The sequence below is a fragment of the Delphinus delphis genome, chromosome 17 (assembly GCF_949987515.2).
Source record: "Delphinus delphis chromosome 17, mDelDel1.2, whole genome shotgun sequence".
Lineage (NCBI taxonomy): Eukaryota > Metazoa > Chordata > Mammalia > Artiodactyla > Delphinidae > Delphinus > Delphinus delphis.
Genome location: NC_082699.1, coordinates 67,598,165 through 67,614,961, shown reverse-complemented (window position 1 = coordinate 67,614,961; position 16,797 = coordinate 67,598,165).

Genomic DNA, 16,797 nt, shown 5'->3' with positions numbered 1-16,797 from the left:
ATAGATACGGTAAAGGAGCCAGCACCTCTCATCTCCTCCTGGTTGTCTCAGGATTCAGGCCCCAAATGCTTTGGAAACCAAAATTCTATACAAATGTAGTACACTGTTTTCATAAATGCAGATTCAGACCTTGAAAATTATATAATCTAGACAGACTTAGAAATGATTAATGGCAGGCTAATGAGATTGTATAAATATGCAACCCATGAATAGAATCTTATAAAAAATGAACTGTTAGTCAGAAGATACTGCGTTTTGCCAAAATGCCATTCCCGTAAGGGCATCATGTCCTATTATCAGCTCAGCAGCATCAGTCATGTGGACACGACTGTCAAAGGTGTCATCAGAATGACTCTAAACTCTGAGAAGCTAGCGCAGTCCTTTTACAAGACTTATTTTAAACTGTCTTGGTTCTCTGTCTCATTCTGGATCTTGAGAGCACTTCTTAGAAAAGTTTTCTCACATGGTCCAGGACATAAAATCATTCTGTTGTCCTGAAAAATTCTCCAGTATTCAGCATAGGTTCTCTTGTTCTAGAAGGATGTTTATATTGTCCGTGTGGGACATATCTTTGAGTTCTAGGCTTTATTACTCATATCTCCAAAGAGGGTTAGACCTGGTTACTAGCATGTCATGACACTTGATCAGGGGTCAGAAGCTAGGATTTTTTAGTAGTTTCAGGCCCAAGATCTATGGCTTTATTACCTGACTTCAGAAAACTTGGATTCTCAGCTCAGCACTGTCATATTTTGACCCTATATGCTTAGTAAATCATTTATATATTATGAATTTTTAAAAAAATCAATGAGTTTTGGCAAATATACACATATATATATAATATATATTGATCCATGTTGTTACATGTCCAGTTATTTTTCGTTTTTTCCCCTTTTATGGTTGAGTAAAAGTCTTTTGTATAAAAGTATGTGTGTATATATAAATATATATAGACATCTATATATATATATATAGATGTCTATATCTATATCTATATATATGTGTGTATATATAAATATATATAGACATCTATATATATATAGATGTCTATAGACATACTTTTATATATATACATACAACTTTGTTAATTAATAAAATAAATAGAATAATTTGAACTTGGGACCTAGATCCACTGCAACTAGCTTGTGATTTGAAGTAGGGCATTTGGTCCTTCTAACTTGTTTCTTTATCTCTATAACATGAAGAATAACCTCATTCCTCTCTCCCTGTTTAAAAGTTTGCAATAACAATTAGACAAATTGAAGGCCTCAACCACACTAGTCCAGCCACCATCCTCTCCTGCTTGGACTACTGGTAAACAGCACACAAATCAATGCATAGAATATTGTATATCTACAATGTATAGACACCAATGTATAGTACAGGATGTACTCTTTCATGTCTGGCTTCAACAGGTCTGTGAGATTCATCCACATTAGCCTGCTGACAGATCTTCTAGCTTCTATCATTCTCCAATCAGAAGCCGGGATGAACTTTTAAGTGTGAATTAGAATATGTCATTCCCTTCCCTAAAACACTTCAAGAGTTCCCCATTTCCCTTAGAATAAAATAGAAATGTTTACCAGGGCCTACCTGGACCTACCTCCCCTTCGCCCACTTGTCCTCACTTCTTCCCACTCTCCCTCCACTCAATATACTTTATTACTGTGTTTCCAACATGCTCCATTCAATCCCGCTAGAGGATCTGAAGAATACTTCCCTTCTCTACCGCAAGTCTGCGTGTTTCTACATTTGGGTCTTGGTTTATATGTCACTTTCTCAGAGAGGCCTTTTCTCTCTCTGACTAGGTAGAGGATCACGTAGGGCACCCAGAAATTGTGCAATAATGATTTATTAGATTGATGAATAAGGGAGGGGTGAGAGTGTTTTGTACACTATAAAGCATAAAATGCATGTGGATGTTGGTTAGTTTCTTTAATAACAAATATACTTAATAAAATGTATACTTATAAATGAGACCACATCTTCATGGTCCTACGAATAAAAGACTGGCCTAGACCTTACATTTCAGAAGCTTATACTTCAAATGTAGAATAAAACAGAGAAGACTGGAAATTAATGATCCAGGAATGATAACTGAAAAGCACATTAGCCACGTGTTCGGAGGGTGAGCACCTGCCAAGTGGGAGGCTTCCTACAGGAGGGAAGAGGAGGGAAGTCCTGGGATCTGTAAGAGGATTGGATTTAAGTTTCAGGAGATAATGTGAGGGCAAGGACAACAAAATTACTGTTGCTGATTTCTTTTTCATTTTTATTTTTATAAATCAGAATGTTAGTGTATAAATTGTAAGTGAATACAATTTAGGATATTTCCTAAATAGACTCCATTTTCTTCTCTTGAAATTAGCAACTTTCTACTCTCCTGGTATTAAATGTGCCGGCTGCTACCCATGGCATGCTCGACATTCCGGGCCAGCAAACAGCTAGTCTCTAATTCTCCTTTACTTCCACCAGCCTCACCAAGAGAGAATTGTGTTTGTTCCCAAACCTACGTATTCATGTTGCACTTATTTATTTATTTATTTATTTTTTTTTTTTTTTGCGGTACACGGGCCTCTCACTGTTGTGGCCTCTCCTGCTGCGGAGCAGCAGGCTCAGCGGCCACGGCTCACGGGTCCAGCTGCTCCACGGCACGTGGGATCCCCCCAGACCAGGGCACGAACCCGCGTCCTCTGCATCGGCAGGCGGACCCTCAACCACTGCACCACCAGGGAAGCCCGCACTTATTTATAAATTGATAAAATATAGGTACAAAAAAAAAAAAAGAATTGTTTCCATGAAAACTAAGATGAACCTTTTGGAAAGACTCAATAAGCGTGGTTTGCCTTTTTTTTTTTTCCTATTGACACAGGTATAGGTAACACAGCTGTAGAATATTTGGATGGGGCTGTAAAGAATCTAGACATATTCTGCATTAAAATGGTTTTAGGTGTCTTCATGTTCTTCTATAACTTAAGGAAACAGAAACTCAAATATTTGCTTTTAGGCACCTTATTTCTATGCAAAGAAAAACTTTAGATCTACATCAAAAGATAAGTGAAGTATAACTCTTCTGATCAATGAACCAACTAAAGGTTCTGACTCACAGGAGAAAAAAAGTGCTTCCACTGAGCTGAATGTAGTCTTTTTTCCTGCTTTTTTGGAATTATAGTCAGTCATCAGAACGGAGAAATTGAGACTCTCAATTTAGCAATTGGTCACTGCTACATTCAATGGTCATTTCTCAGTCCTCTTCATATGTGAACTCAAGCTTTTGAAACAGTTAATTTCTTCCTCCTCCTAGAAATAGTTTCTTGGTTTTGCTCCCAGGAACCACTCTTTTCGTCCATGCCCTACCCAGATGCTTCCTCCTCCTCAATCTATTTTTTTTCTGGTTCCTCCTCGTCTTCTTTACCCCAGGGCTCAATTTTTAGACCTCACCTCTTCACTCTCTAGACTAATCCCCTTGGTGATCTTATCTGGTCTCATGATTTAAAATATTATCTATACACTGACTCTCACATTTATATCTCCAGCCTAAACTTCTCACCTGAACTCTAGATTTGTACATCCAGTTGCCTACTCTCCATCTCCATTTGAGTGTTTAATAGGCATCTCATACTTAGCATATTAAAAACCTTGCTTCTCATCTTCCTCCACCCCAAACTGCTTTCCCATAGTCCTCTTCATCTTGATAAATAACAACTCCATCCTTCTAGTTATTCAGTCCAAAAAGCTTGAAGTCATCGTTAATTTCTCTCCTTCACAGCCTACCCTTGACCTATCAATGATCTGACTGGCTCTACCTTCAAAAACCATCTCAAATCCAACCTCTTCTTACTACTTCCTCTTCATTCAATTTACCATCATCTTGAACTTACATTTATGCAAAGTCTTCTATCTCCCTTCTTCTACTCTAGGTTCCCTGAATTGTATTCTCAACAAAGCAGCTGGAGTAATAATAAAAAGAGAAATAATAAAATATCTTCTTTCTAGGATTGTTGTGAAGACTAAATACAAGGGATTTAGAAGAGTGTATGTGGAGAGCAAGCAATGTATCTTCTCTAATGTTGTTTTTGTTGTTATAGGACAGAGCTATACCAGTTTTTCCATTTCTCCCATGATTCTTAAATTGCAATTTTTTTCCCTGCATCCATAAATATGTTCATGTTTCTCAAAATATTTCCTTGAACCACATTATTCTTTAACCTTCTGGTCCAACTCTAATTTCCCTTTAACAAACAAGTTTATTTCAAAACCAGTATCTCCTGGTAATGCTTCCTCATCTTGCATTCATTCTTTGTCTGATTTTCTCCTCTTCTCGTCCATGAACTGTTATTCACTAAGTCACTGATGATGATGCTACAATAAACAAATCCACCCCAATGTTCTCTGCTTTCCAAAGTATAGGCTATACCTTTCTTTAAAGTCTCCTCCAGTGACTTCCCTTCTATGACTCTCTCTTGATTATTCTCTTACTCTTAGACAACTCATTTAATGTTCATACTTTCATATATTAATTGTTAGTGTTTATGAGGACTCTGATTTCAAAGCTTGGCCTTCTTCTATATGCTTATGCTGAATCATATCTATCAATCTGGTGGTCTTTAAGTACCACCTATCATTCCTCAAAGATTTTCAGCTTCATATATTTATCTCAGATGTTTCCCTTGACCTTTAGAACACCTGAATGTGTTCCTCAGGATCAAAATTATCAAAACCAGGAGATATGTAGAAGAATATTTATAGTAATATTATTTGCAATAGAAAAATAACTGGGAATAATTTATGTGCATCAGCTGAAGTGGGGATAGTTTGTAGTATATACAACTTATATATAAACAGAAACTGTATTATCATATATATACATATATTGATTGTACTGTCAATATATACATCGCATATATATCAATGTATAGACACTGACAGTACAGCCAGTCAATATACTGTTACACAGCAGGGAAGATGAATAAAGGATAGCTATTAAATCAACTTGGATAAAGCTCAAATAATAATAACAGTACAATTGAGTGAAATAATTCAGTTATGAAATCCTATGTTATAGAAAAATTAAACATTTTATTGTGTAAGAATTATGTAAATGGTAAAATCTGAAAAGAAGGGAATGATTCTGGATGGTGGGATGGGATTGGAAAAAAGCATCAATATTATTGGTAACATTCTAGTTGTGTAGTGAGTTCACAAGTATTCTTTTCCTTACTATGATTCATAACTTGCTTATACATTTTACATACTTTTATATTTTACATAATAATTTTATATAAAACCCAAAACCGAATTTATATTATTCCCAACCTAAGAGGTTTTTTTTGTTTTGTTTGTTTGCTTTTTCTTTGTTTCCTGTCTTGGTTTATGTCAACATCATCCACCTTTTTGCTCCAGTTAGGAAATTTAACTGTATTTGTAAACTTCGTTTTGTCTCTCACATTCAGTATAACATGTCAATTTGATATGTTAAACATGATAACATAATCAATTTGATTCTACCCAGAGTTAGCTCTTTAGTCTAACTTCTTATCTCTATTCTTTATCTTTATTCCCAGGGTAACTGCCACACTCAAGTTCTCATCATTTCTCCCACAGGAAATTCTGATAACCTATCAAATGTGCTCCCTGTCTCAGTAATTTATCCAAGGTCTTATTCCCAAACACAAGTTTGATTATGTCATTTTTCTAACTGAATCTTAGCCATATTCCCAAGTCTCACAGTCTGATCTAATATACCTGCATCCCTCATCTTTTACAATTTGATGGCCATTCCTTTCTTTAAATTCTAGACCCTATTGTCCACCATTCTTCAAAGCACGGCCATTCATATCTTTGCCTCTTTTTGGAGTGCCTTTTTCTTCCTCCTGCACTGGCCTGGCATCTTCTTGTCATTTAAGGCTCAGACTAAGTACAGTCTTCATGAAGGCATCATTGGCTACCTCTGTACATTCATCATTCTTTCTCCTCTGTTCCCATTGCTCTCTGCATACCTGTATTACTGCACCAGCATCATTGTATAAGTTCATTCAATTCTAATTTTTTTTTCTGCCTCCCGAACTAGACCATTATCTTCTTGAAAATAGAGAGATTGCCTTATTTGTCTAATTCATCTCAGTATGTGTCAATCTGTGTGTATGGCATGATTGCCCTCAATTTTCAATGAATATTCCAATTTCAAGATTCTGTTACTCTGACTGATTGACTGAACTGCTTGATGTCACGGAACACATGTTTACATCTTCTTAAGTGTCCTTTCAAAAATCTTAACTTACTTATTTGTAAGAAGTTCCTATTGGACGTAGGATACTACTAGGAACACGTTCATAAGTATTATAAGGGTTTATTCTTTATGAACAAAAGTATGCCCATATTGGTGAGAAAGACTGCGGGGACAAGGAAAGAAATGAATACACAGTCATTGCCTAGTATGTGTCAGGAACTAGGCTGGCCTCTTCTACACAATTTTGTTTAATTTTCCCAGTAACCTTTAATTACAGACATTGCATTTTTCATTCAGTTGAGATGATAATGAAGCTCAGGGATCTTAACTACCTTGCCTAAGGTCACATAGTGAGTTAGTGTTTATAAATAAGGTTAGGTTAGGTCCTGCTGCAGTAAAAAGCAACCCCCAAATGTTAATGTCTTAAAACAATGAACACTTCTTCCTCACTCACTGTATACGTCCACTGCAGGTTAGCAAGAGTTCTCTGCTCATCATAGCCACTCTGGGATCTAGGCTGACCAGCTCCATCTCAAATGTTGTCAGACACCACTGTTCACATTTTGTTGGCCAAAGCTCCCCCCCTGGCTACACCTAACTCCAAGAGGCCAGAGAAATACAATCCTAACATTTTTCCCAGAAGGAGGAAAGCAAGAGTTATTTTTGAAACAACACTAATGAGTGTGAAATTAAAAATTAAAACCACATCTGCTTAAGTTCTAAGTTTATCCCCTTTTCTACCACACCAACCTTTTCACTTTTTTCTTTATTTGGAAATATATTGAATTAAATTTTACAATGAAACCTAATACATGGTCCTTGAGGAAAGTAAGGTATATAGAGTCTCTATATTAGTGATTCTCGAAGTCAATGTCTCGAAGCGTCAGGATCACCTGCAAACTCTAGGACTCCACATACAAAGTCAGAATCTTTAAGGGGGAGGAGAGTGCTCTTGTATTTGGGACAAACTTCCCTGGTGTGTGGGTTACTGGTAGGGGGCCACATGGAAGAGAACAGTGCTCTAGGTCTAAGGTTTCAATCCCCCACCAACTTATTCTAACTTGTCTTACTTATTACATATGTTTTCCCTCTCTTCAGTGCAAAATGTAACACATGCTTCTTATGAACATATGACCCTCTCAGAGTCTCTTCTAAAGCAGAGTCACTCCTTCTCCCAAATGTTTTTGGGCACTGGAGAGGACAGAGCTTATTGAATAATGCATTTCTTCGCTAGACAACTTGAAAGGGGCTCTGCTTAATGCAGTAGAAATTTTCAGATGATTCATTCTGGAGCCACTGATCAAAAGTACAGCTGATGGGGACAGGGGAGCTCAGGTGATTGATATCTTTCAAGGGACAGTGAGCAAAATCCCTATCACTAGGAAAGAGGCTGAGTAATGAAATCAAGTGTCAGGCAGGCAGAGAAGCCATTTAGGCTTTAAAATAATGTAGTCATAGTACGCTGTAACACTCAGACTAGATGTTACCATGTCCAAACGGATTCTACAACATTGGCATCGTGTTTCTGGGTCTGAGCTGATAGAGCCTTGTGGTGTTGGTGAATGAGGCAGGCAAGGAATGAAACTGACAGGGCCAGGAAAACATCAAACATCCCTCAGAAACACAATGAAGGGGAAGAAAGTCAGCCCTCAACAGACAGAAAGGAGGCGATTCTCACAGAACTCCTGCATGCATGGCCCTCAGAGGGACTGCTTCGTTTCACTTGGCTTCTGTGACGATCAAAATGCCCCCTTGGCAGTGGATAAAATAAAATAAAGAAGGCAGAAATAAATGCCAAAACAAATTCATGCACAGGATGACCTTCCAAACGCTGCAAGGCCCAGCTAAGCTGTCCTCTACTGAAATGAACGGAAAGGGCAAAGAAAAAAATCTATAATTTAACTTCAACTAGAAAAATCTTTAAAATGAGCTGAGGCACTAAAATATTTGCCAGTCTCTTCTTTCTGATGATGACCTAACATTCAATGAATGTCTCATAATGTGTCAGGTGTTTTATATGCAGTTTCTCTTAGTATTTCATAATAGCATTGCAAGATGGATGTCATTGCCTCCAGTTCATGTCTGAGGAAATAAAGGTTAAGTAAATCACTCAAGGTCACATTGGAAAGAAGAACTGAGTCTGAGATATTTATTTTACTTTACTCTAAAATTCATCACATTTTTTCCCACACAAGACAACCCTTCAAAGTTGTATTAGAGTTAGAAAAATGTCAATGTCTTCTCTGTCCTTTCTTTGATGTCAAGAAATGCACTTCATCCAAAACGGTTGGCTGGATATAAAAATGGCTGAAGACAATTGTTGTAAAAGCATACAAATGCACTTTTCACATCTTTAGTTTAATCAAGGCACAAGAACTTTGGTCCACAAAACTAGACTCCAGGTCTAGTGATCTAGACCTCTGAGGTTCAGAAGTTATTCAGGGGAGCTGATGCTTCGTTTCACTCTGCTTGAGTGTTTACCAGCAAGGACAATACAGTTGAGTTCCCAGAACCACCTGCCAAGGCATACGAAGAGCCTTACATAATCCCAGTAGATAAAGCCATAAAGAGTCCAAGGACAACTACAGAAAGGAAAACCTCCTGTCACCAGACCTATTACATCACGTCAGCCTTGGAGAAAGAAGGCCATGGTTCTTTCATCATTCCAACATGAGACCTTGACAGAAATTCACTCTGAGAGGAGAGACTGCCTGTGTACCCTTACTTTGCCCCATAGGTTCAGATGGGACTAATCATCTTAGTACCTGCCATGGTGATATTGGAACTGACACAACCCAGCAGGCTTCTCTCCACAAGACACCTTATCACCCATATGGTACTGTTTGATAAGAAAAGGTATGCCCCTCCTCCATCCCACTAAACAAGAATAAGACAGAGCAAGGAGTTTGAAGAGTGAGGTAAATCAGAAGGCTCTAGTAGTGATAGGTCATTAGATCAAAAACTGAAAAGCACACAGGTTCAGGGGTCAGACAGACATGGGTTGTAACCTGAACTCTGCTACTATCTAGCACAGCAATCTTGGACAAGTTACTTACCCTCTCTGCACTTCACAGGGTTCTGGTGAAAAACAAACAACATAATGTTTTCAAAGGGAAGTGATAAACATGTACACACTGCTATATTTAAAATAGATAACTAACAAGGACCTACTGTATAGCACAGGGAACTCTGCTCAATATTCTTTAGTAACCTAAGTGGGAAAAGAATTTGAAAAAGAATAGATACATGTATACGTATGACTGAATCACTTTGATGTACACCTGAAACTAACACAACATTGTTAATCAATGATACTCCAATATAAAATAAAAATTTAAAAAAAAGAGTAAATACGTAATACCAAAAAAAGGGAAGTGATATAGTGGAGTAGTCAAGAGAACTCTCTCTGGAGAGAGTTCTAGAGACCAGCTCTACAACTTAATATCCATGTGATGCTGTGTTAAGCAATTAAGATTACTCTTTAAGCTTCAGTTCCTTCATCTTGTAAAATAGAGCTAACAGATATCACCTTGTGTTGGAGGTACACAGAGCGACATCAATGGCACTTAAAAACAAAGCTTCAATGAAAAAGAAACACACGTTACACATTATGTAAGACCACATCCAAACAAAACACACAGATGAATACAATGGAATGGTTATCTGTGGAATGGGGGAATGGGAATGGGGTGTGGAATAAAAAGGGATAAAGAATTAAATTAAAGGAGGGGGCCTGTAGAGATAAAGATACAGGCCCTTTACAGGGGGCCTGTAGAGAGGGTTGATTGACTCAACCCTCTGAGTCAGAGGTCTTCACAAATGTAATAACTGGGCGTATTTCCTGGGGTTGTTTGAAGGTTAAGTGTGGAAAAGCTTGGAGAAAGTTTAGCAGAGAATCTGCTGTATATGCCCAATGGTAGGAACGGCTTTGTTAGATGCTTAAGTATGTGGCAATCCTCCCTCTTTTTGTCCCACTATGAAGCTTGGCCTATTTTTTTTCTTTTATCTATCTATCTATCCATCTATCTACCTATTATTTATTTATTTTATTGAAGTATAACTGATTTACAATATTATATTAGTTTCAGATATACTGCATAGTGATTCAATATTTTTATGGATTATACATCATTTAAGTTTATTATAAAATAATGGCTATAGTTCCCTATGTTGTACAAATACATCCTTGTTGGTCCCAGGTTCTTTTTTTGAGATGCAGGTTATTGCCAAGGATGTCTGCCAAATTCAGTTTTCCATCTTTTTCACAATTCAGGTTTTTGAAAGTGGGAGACTACCTCCCCAAATTCACTATTCCTTTTGCAAAGGACACAAGCAAATAATCCTCTGGTGTAACACAGAAGACTAGACTTTGGCCTGTATAATTATGAGGATGATATCAGCTAAAAGTGAATTACATTAACTTGATCATTTCTCATCTTTGAAATTCAAAATGACTTGGCCTGGTTACATTTATTTATGCCTCAGACTATTAAGAGGGCACAGTGGTCTTGTCCCATCTAATCCTTTATTTAACTAAAATTAAAAATAATTTCTGAATTCCATTATTAATATCCTCCCTCTGTGAAAAGTATCTCCCTTGGCAGACCCTACTGACATTCAGTCTAGACACTGCTGGGGGAACTCACTTCATGAATATCAATAAATGTGTGGCAGAGAGATGGGAGAATATGAAATTATTTCTCAGAATTTGACAGTTGATAAAATGCTAGTATAATAATTAAAAGTGCAGGATGTTTAAACGCTAGGTAGGTGTTCCTCAGTGCAGCGATGCACATTGGTCATATGAGAACAGCATCTTTGTTAGAAGGTAGCTTAAGGAAGAAACTTAACCTTACTTTCAGCTCGTTTTGGTCTTATACCTTTAGTGAATCCAGAAAGAGAGAAAAGGGCTTCTTTTCAAAATGCCATAGACAGATAAGGTTATGCTCTTGATTTAGGAAAAAAAATTAAAAATATATTTATATAATTTCTTGCCATCATTTTCTTTTTCCTCCAACAGCAGATGACTTTAAATGCTAATGGATTAATTAGAGGGCAAAAGAAGTCTGCCTGGTTACTGTTCTCACCTTCACTTCCACCATCCTTCCTAACCCTCATCTGAGGTCTGCCCCTGGTCCCAAATATTCTTATTCAGTTGTCCTGGGTAGGAACTTGGGCTTCAATATTTTTTAAGAGTTCTCCAATTCTTTCTAATGTACCATCAAGGCTGAAGCCAAACGAGCTAGAGCAATGGTTCTCAAACTTGAGTGGGTGTAAGGTTTACCCGGGATGCTTACAAAAAATACAGATTTCTAGGATACACCCCATGGGAATCTGGGCAGGACTTGAGAGTCTGCATTTTTAACAGACACCCAGGGATTCTGATGCAGGTAGTCCAAGAAACACATACTGAGACAACTAGGCTGGTCATATTTTTCATTTTCAGCTTAAACAAAGTCATCACTCCAGCTGTCGAAGGAATGCAGATCAAAGGGCAGGACTACATTCTGTGGCCTGCAAGCAAGATACGTTCAATGCAGACAGCCAAGTACATCTGATGATGTTTGCAGGAGCCAGCCCAAAAGAATATGGGGAAAGAGATGTAATATTTATCAGGCACTTAGCATGCTCTAGGCATTTCACAAATGCTCTCTAACTTAAGTCTCAAAGCATACAGGTAGAAAGAAGTTACACAGCCTTCCCTAGATCTCCTGCTGAAAAGAAGAGAGATGGGGTTCATCTTAGGTTCTCTCTAACTGCAAAGTCCCTGAAAATGAAGGGCAATGGGCCAGGGGCTGAGATATCTCAATACCAGTCTCTGATTCTTACTCTTCCTCCTTCCTGTATGTCATGAGGCAATCACCCAAACGCTCTCAGTTACTATCTCAGCATCTGTCAGGTTGGGAACGGGGTGGGGTTAGGGTGGGGGTGGTACTTGCCTCTGCCTGCTTCAGAAGGATCACGGGAAGGGGAAGATACATGAGTTGTTACCCATGAAAGCACCTGAGGTTTGCTGGTAGAAAACTATTATGTAGACAGAGTAAGATTTTGTGTATGAAAAGAAAAATGCTAACATAGTTGGACACCCTTCTTCAATTTGTTACTTTGCCTATTTACTCATTCATCAGACATTATATCTAAACACCCATTGTTTTCAGAACCATGAAGGCTGAGAAGGGTACAGGTTCTCTATAGACGAAATATTTTCAGTTTGATGGGAAGAGGAGGAGATGAAGTGGCTGGGAGACAGTGAGGAACAGAGGAAGTAGAGTAGGGAAGGGAGAGAGCACAGAGAAGAGGAGGGAGAATGTGGGTGGGGGAAAGTTGGACAGAAAGAGACCACATTTGTTTGTATGAATGTTTTAACATTCACAAAATGCTTTTTTATCCATTGCATCATTTAATTTTGTTCTTCTCAGACTTTCACATGCAAAAGAAATCACCTAGAATAGTGTTTGAACATATTCCTAGGCTCCACCCCCAAAAATTCTGATTCAGTGGGCTGGGCTGAGACCAGTGGTCATGGGGTACATGGTGGTCCATGGACAGACCGTGCTTCAGGCGGCAGTGATTCAATTATCAGTCCAACTTTATGAGGCAGGTAAGGCTGGCGTTAGGATCCCTATTTATCATTCCCATTTTTTAAAAAAGAGGAAATTGAAGTTCAGAGAAATAAGGGAACTGGTTTAAAGTCCCAAAGCTACCAGGACTTTTTGATGCTAAGCTGTGGACTCTCCTCTATGTGAATGAGTTAAGCTCAATATTCTTTGAGGTTGTGCTTGGGGAAATCTAAATAATGGTCATTGCCTTCCAAGTGGAGTGAGTTGCCATGGATACAAATATTGTCTTAATACATTGTAAGGAATTTCCTTTAACCATAGATTCTATAAGAAATAGTCCCAGCAAGGTATATATAATCTATTCTGCTTCTTAAAGAATCAACATTCCTACATCAGGAGAACTGGATACCAGTTCTCTTTGTGAAAATTGGCAAGATCTATAACCTCCTTGCAGGTAAGTTTTAACCACCTTTTGGGATTGTAATGAGGATCACCTTGACCTAAAGTACTTTTGGCAGTTCCTGACACACAGTAGGTGTTCTAAAAATGTTAGTTTCCATTTTTCCCTTTCCATTATTAATCCATTAATCCATTACTAATAATTGAGCACTAATAAAATAGTGAGAACTTAACACATGTTGGGATGTGAACTAGGTACTTAATTTATATGAATTCTCATCATGATCCCAGGGAGCTGGTCAGCATCCCCATTTCATAAACAAGGTAAGTGAGGTTCAGAGTGATGAAGATCTTTTCCTGTCCTCACACTAATTCGAGGTAGAGCTAGGAGTTAATCCCAGGCAGCCTGCTTCCCGAGCCTGCTCTCCTAAGCATGCTGTGAAGTTGCTTTCCCATCTTGTCAATCAAGATGTTTCAATTAGTTAATGGTGAAAGTGAAGGGATAAGACAAGAAGAGTAACTCCAGAGCTTGACTGCCAAGTCTGACTTTTTCACAAGCACCAGTGCATGGTTGGTAAAACAATGTCCACTGAATGTTGTTTATGCTGTGGAAACAGCACTTTGTCTATTTTTCTGGGACAGGACAAAAGAAAATGACTTTCCGCTTACTCCTATTCTCACCTCTTTTGGACCTGAGTCTTTCTGACAGGAAGTACACACTTCTGCTATTTAATCCCTGCAACCACTTGTTACCTTGCCTGTCAGCTCTTGTACTGACAAAGGGACCTCTCTCTGCTACTTATGTGTTCGTCCTAATAGTTCTTGGATGCAATTAGTTCTTTTGCCCTTTCTGTATGAACTTCTGGAGGTGCAAGAGTGAACACACACACACACTGTGCCCATCCTTATGGCGCCTTCTATCTGGTGAGGGAGATGAAGAGACATACTAAAGGAATAATTGCATTTCTGACTATAGAATTCCAAATTTATATAAGGGTCCCGAGTGAAAGAAACATGGTCTCATAAGAGAGTACGAGGAAAGAAGTGGACTTAGGTTGTCCATATCAGAGACAGGGCCCACAGCAGATGTCTAGAAAGGCATCCAGGGGTAAGTGGTCTTTGATTTACGGGTGAGTAGAAGTCAGCTAGGCTAAGAGAGGTGGGAAGAGGGAAGGTGAGGAGTGCAACATCTCTACGCTGAGAGGGAGCAGGGAAAGTTCAAAGAATTGAAAGAATGCGAAACTATAACGGAACACTGACAGGCCCTAAAGAAAGAGGACTTAAGAGGAAAAAATCAGCCTCAGAATATATATCTATGTGCTGTAGGAAGAACATGAAATCACTCATTAATGTAACAAATGTGTATTGAATTTCTACCATGAGCCAGTGTCTGTGCCAGATGTAGGGGAAGCTACAAAAATGAGTAAGACATGATTTTTGTCTAGTGGTTGAAAGTTATTGTAAATCCCTCCAATGGTTGAAAGTTGCTGTAAATTCCTTTAGGATAAGGCCATGTTTTACTCATCACTACATCTTGAATTTAGTAAGTAGTCAGTGAATGTCCATTAAATAAAAGCAATTTCAGGTCACTAATTCTATTTTGACTATTGATCAAATAAACATCAATGCATGAATACTACCATACTAACTTTAAACATATATATACACACACATACATGTGTATATGTATATATACGTATGTTTGTATATATATGTATACATACACACATGTACATTGTATATGTATGTCTACACAAACACATGCATGCACACGCACATACACACACACACATGCACGCACTAAAGGCTTACTCCAGAGTTAATAGAGTACAATCCTTAGGGAAGGGACTTTGGCTCCAGAATTTTTAAAGTAACCAGAAATGATTCACATGTGCAGTGATGGTTGAGAACCTGGTGGATATCAAGTTTAAATGAATAGGTCTAGGTTCCCACTGTAATATACAAGATTAAAATTTAAACATTTTTCAGTATCAGTATTTAGCCAAATTTCTTCTTCCCCCCAAATCTTGAGAAATACCACTATAGGACACCAACAGAAGTAGTGAACCTGCTGTCTCAGGCAGAGGACATGCCATCCTTAGGGAGGCATATGAGAACAGTCTGAACTCTGTGACCCTTGACTCCCTCAACCCATCTGCTAAGGCCCCTCAAAGGGACATGTGCTCTGGCTAGGAACTATTCTTTAGGGAAATTCACTTGGTTGCTCATTTATCCTTGTATCCTGGTAACTTTAATGAAAGCAAACCTTATGCCAAAGAAACAAAGCAATAAGCTTTGACAATACACATAATAGCTGAAAGTTACCAAATGAGTCTGCTTCTGTGCTGATGACCTTCGCCTCCACTTGGTCTTTTGCCATGGCAGGTGAATGTTTATATGTAGTTTAATTAGTTAACAATAGTTAAGTGCCTCAAGGGCTCATCAACTTGGCATTAAAGGACAATTACCCATCATCACTGGATTCCCAGGCTACTTGATGAAGCTGCATCATAATCTGTCCCTGAGTGAGGGAAATTAGGCAAGGGCAGAGTGTTTTGCTAAATCCCTGAAGCTCTCACAAACATACAGTGTGGTCTAACCCACCACTGAAGCTTTCAAAGCCAATGGCAAGGAGTCTTTAGAATAGGGAAAAATGAGGTGAAAAACAAGCATAAGCTTTTTTTAGCCCAATCTCACCTCAGCCATGCAAGCTTCTGTAATAACCTGGACTGGCTCCACCAGTGATTGGCTCCATTTGTTTTACAGGAAACCTTCCTTTTTGAAAGAGAGAGGCTAAGCTTTTCAGTGCCTCCAGCAGAACATGTCAGTGCCTTGATTCCAAGGGCGTGGATCACATAAATCTGAAGTATCTCTGGTTTCGGTGGGAATAATGAAAACTTTCTCGGCTGACGCATCCAGGAATTAAAACAGCATAACAGCTTTGAACCACTGTCAAAAGCTGCATGGAGCCTCATTTCTGGAAGGGGTGTTTCATTTTTTGTGATTTAGCTTGGAAGCATCTACTTAAATCCTTTCCTTGTTTCCTCCACCTACTTTATTTCTACTCCTTTTTGGCTCTGCCAAAAAAAGTTTACAGTACAGGAATGCAGAGAGAGAAAATAATTTAGGGAATCTGACTGTCATTACACTGTGTTGGCAAAACATGAAATTTCAATATTTTGTCAAGAGCTTGTTTTTGAAAAGACTGATGTCTACACACATATACACACATCTCATGTACACCTCATTTTTGGGGGGTTGTTTTTGTTTGTTTTTACAACAGGAATTTGCAAGTTTGAGAAAGAAATCTTGTCAGTACAAGTGACTGGAGATTTTTCTTCTAATTGGTATTCTGAGACTCCTGTTGGGTAAAAGTACATCGCTGAGGGAAAGTACTGATTTTCATAAGCTCAGCTGAGTCAATTTCCAACTTATGGTGGTGTTACTGAAGAAAGCACTGATGTTTTGTGTTCATTTGTTCATTCATGCATTTAGCAAATTTGCATTTGGGGCCTACTCTGTAGCAAGACCAGTGTCTAGGGGATAAAGACAGTAAAGACTAAATAAATAAATAAACCCTGTTTTTATTTCTTTTTATTTAATTACTTTTTA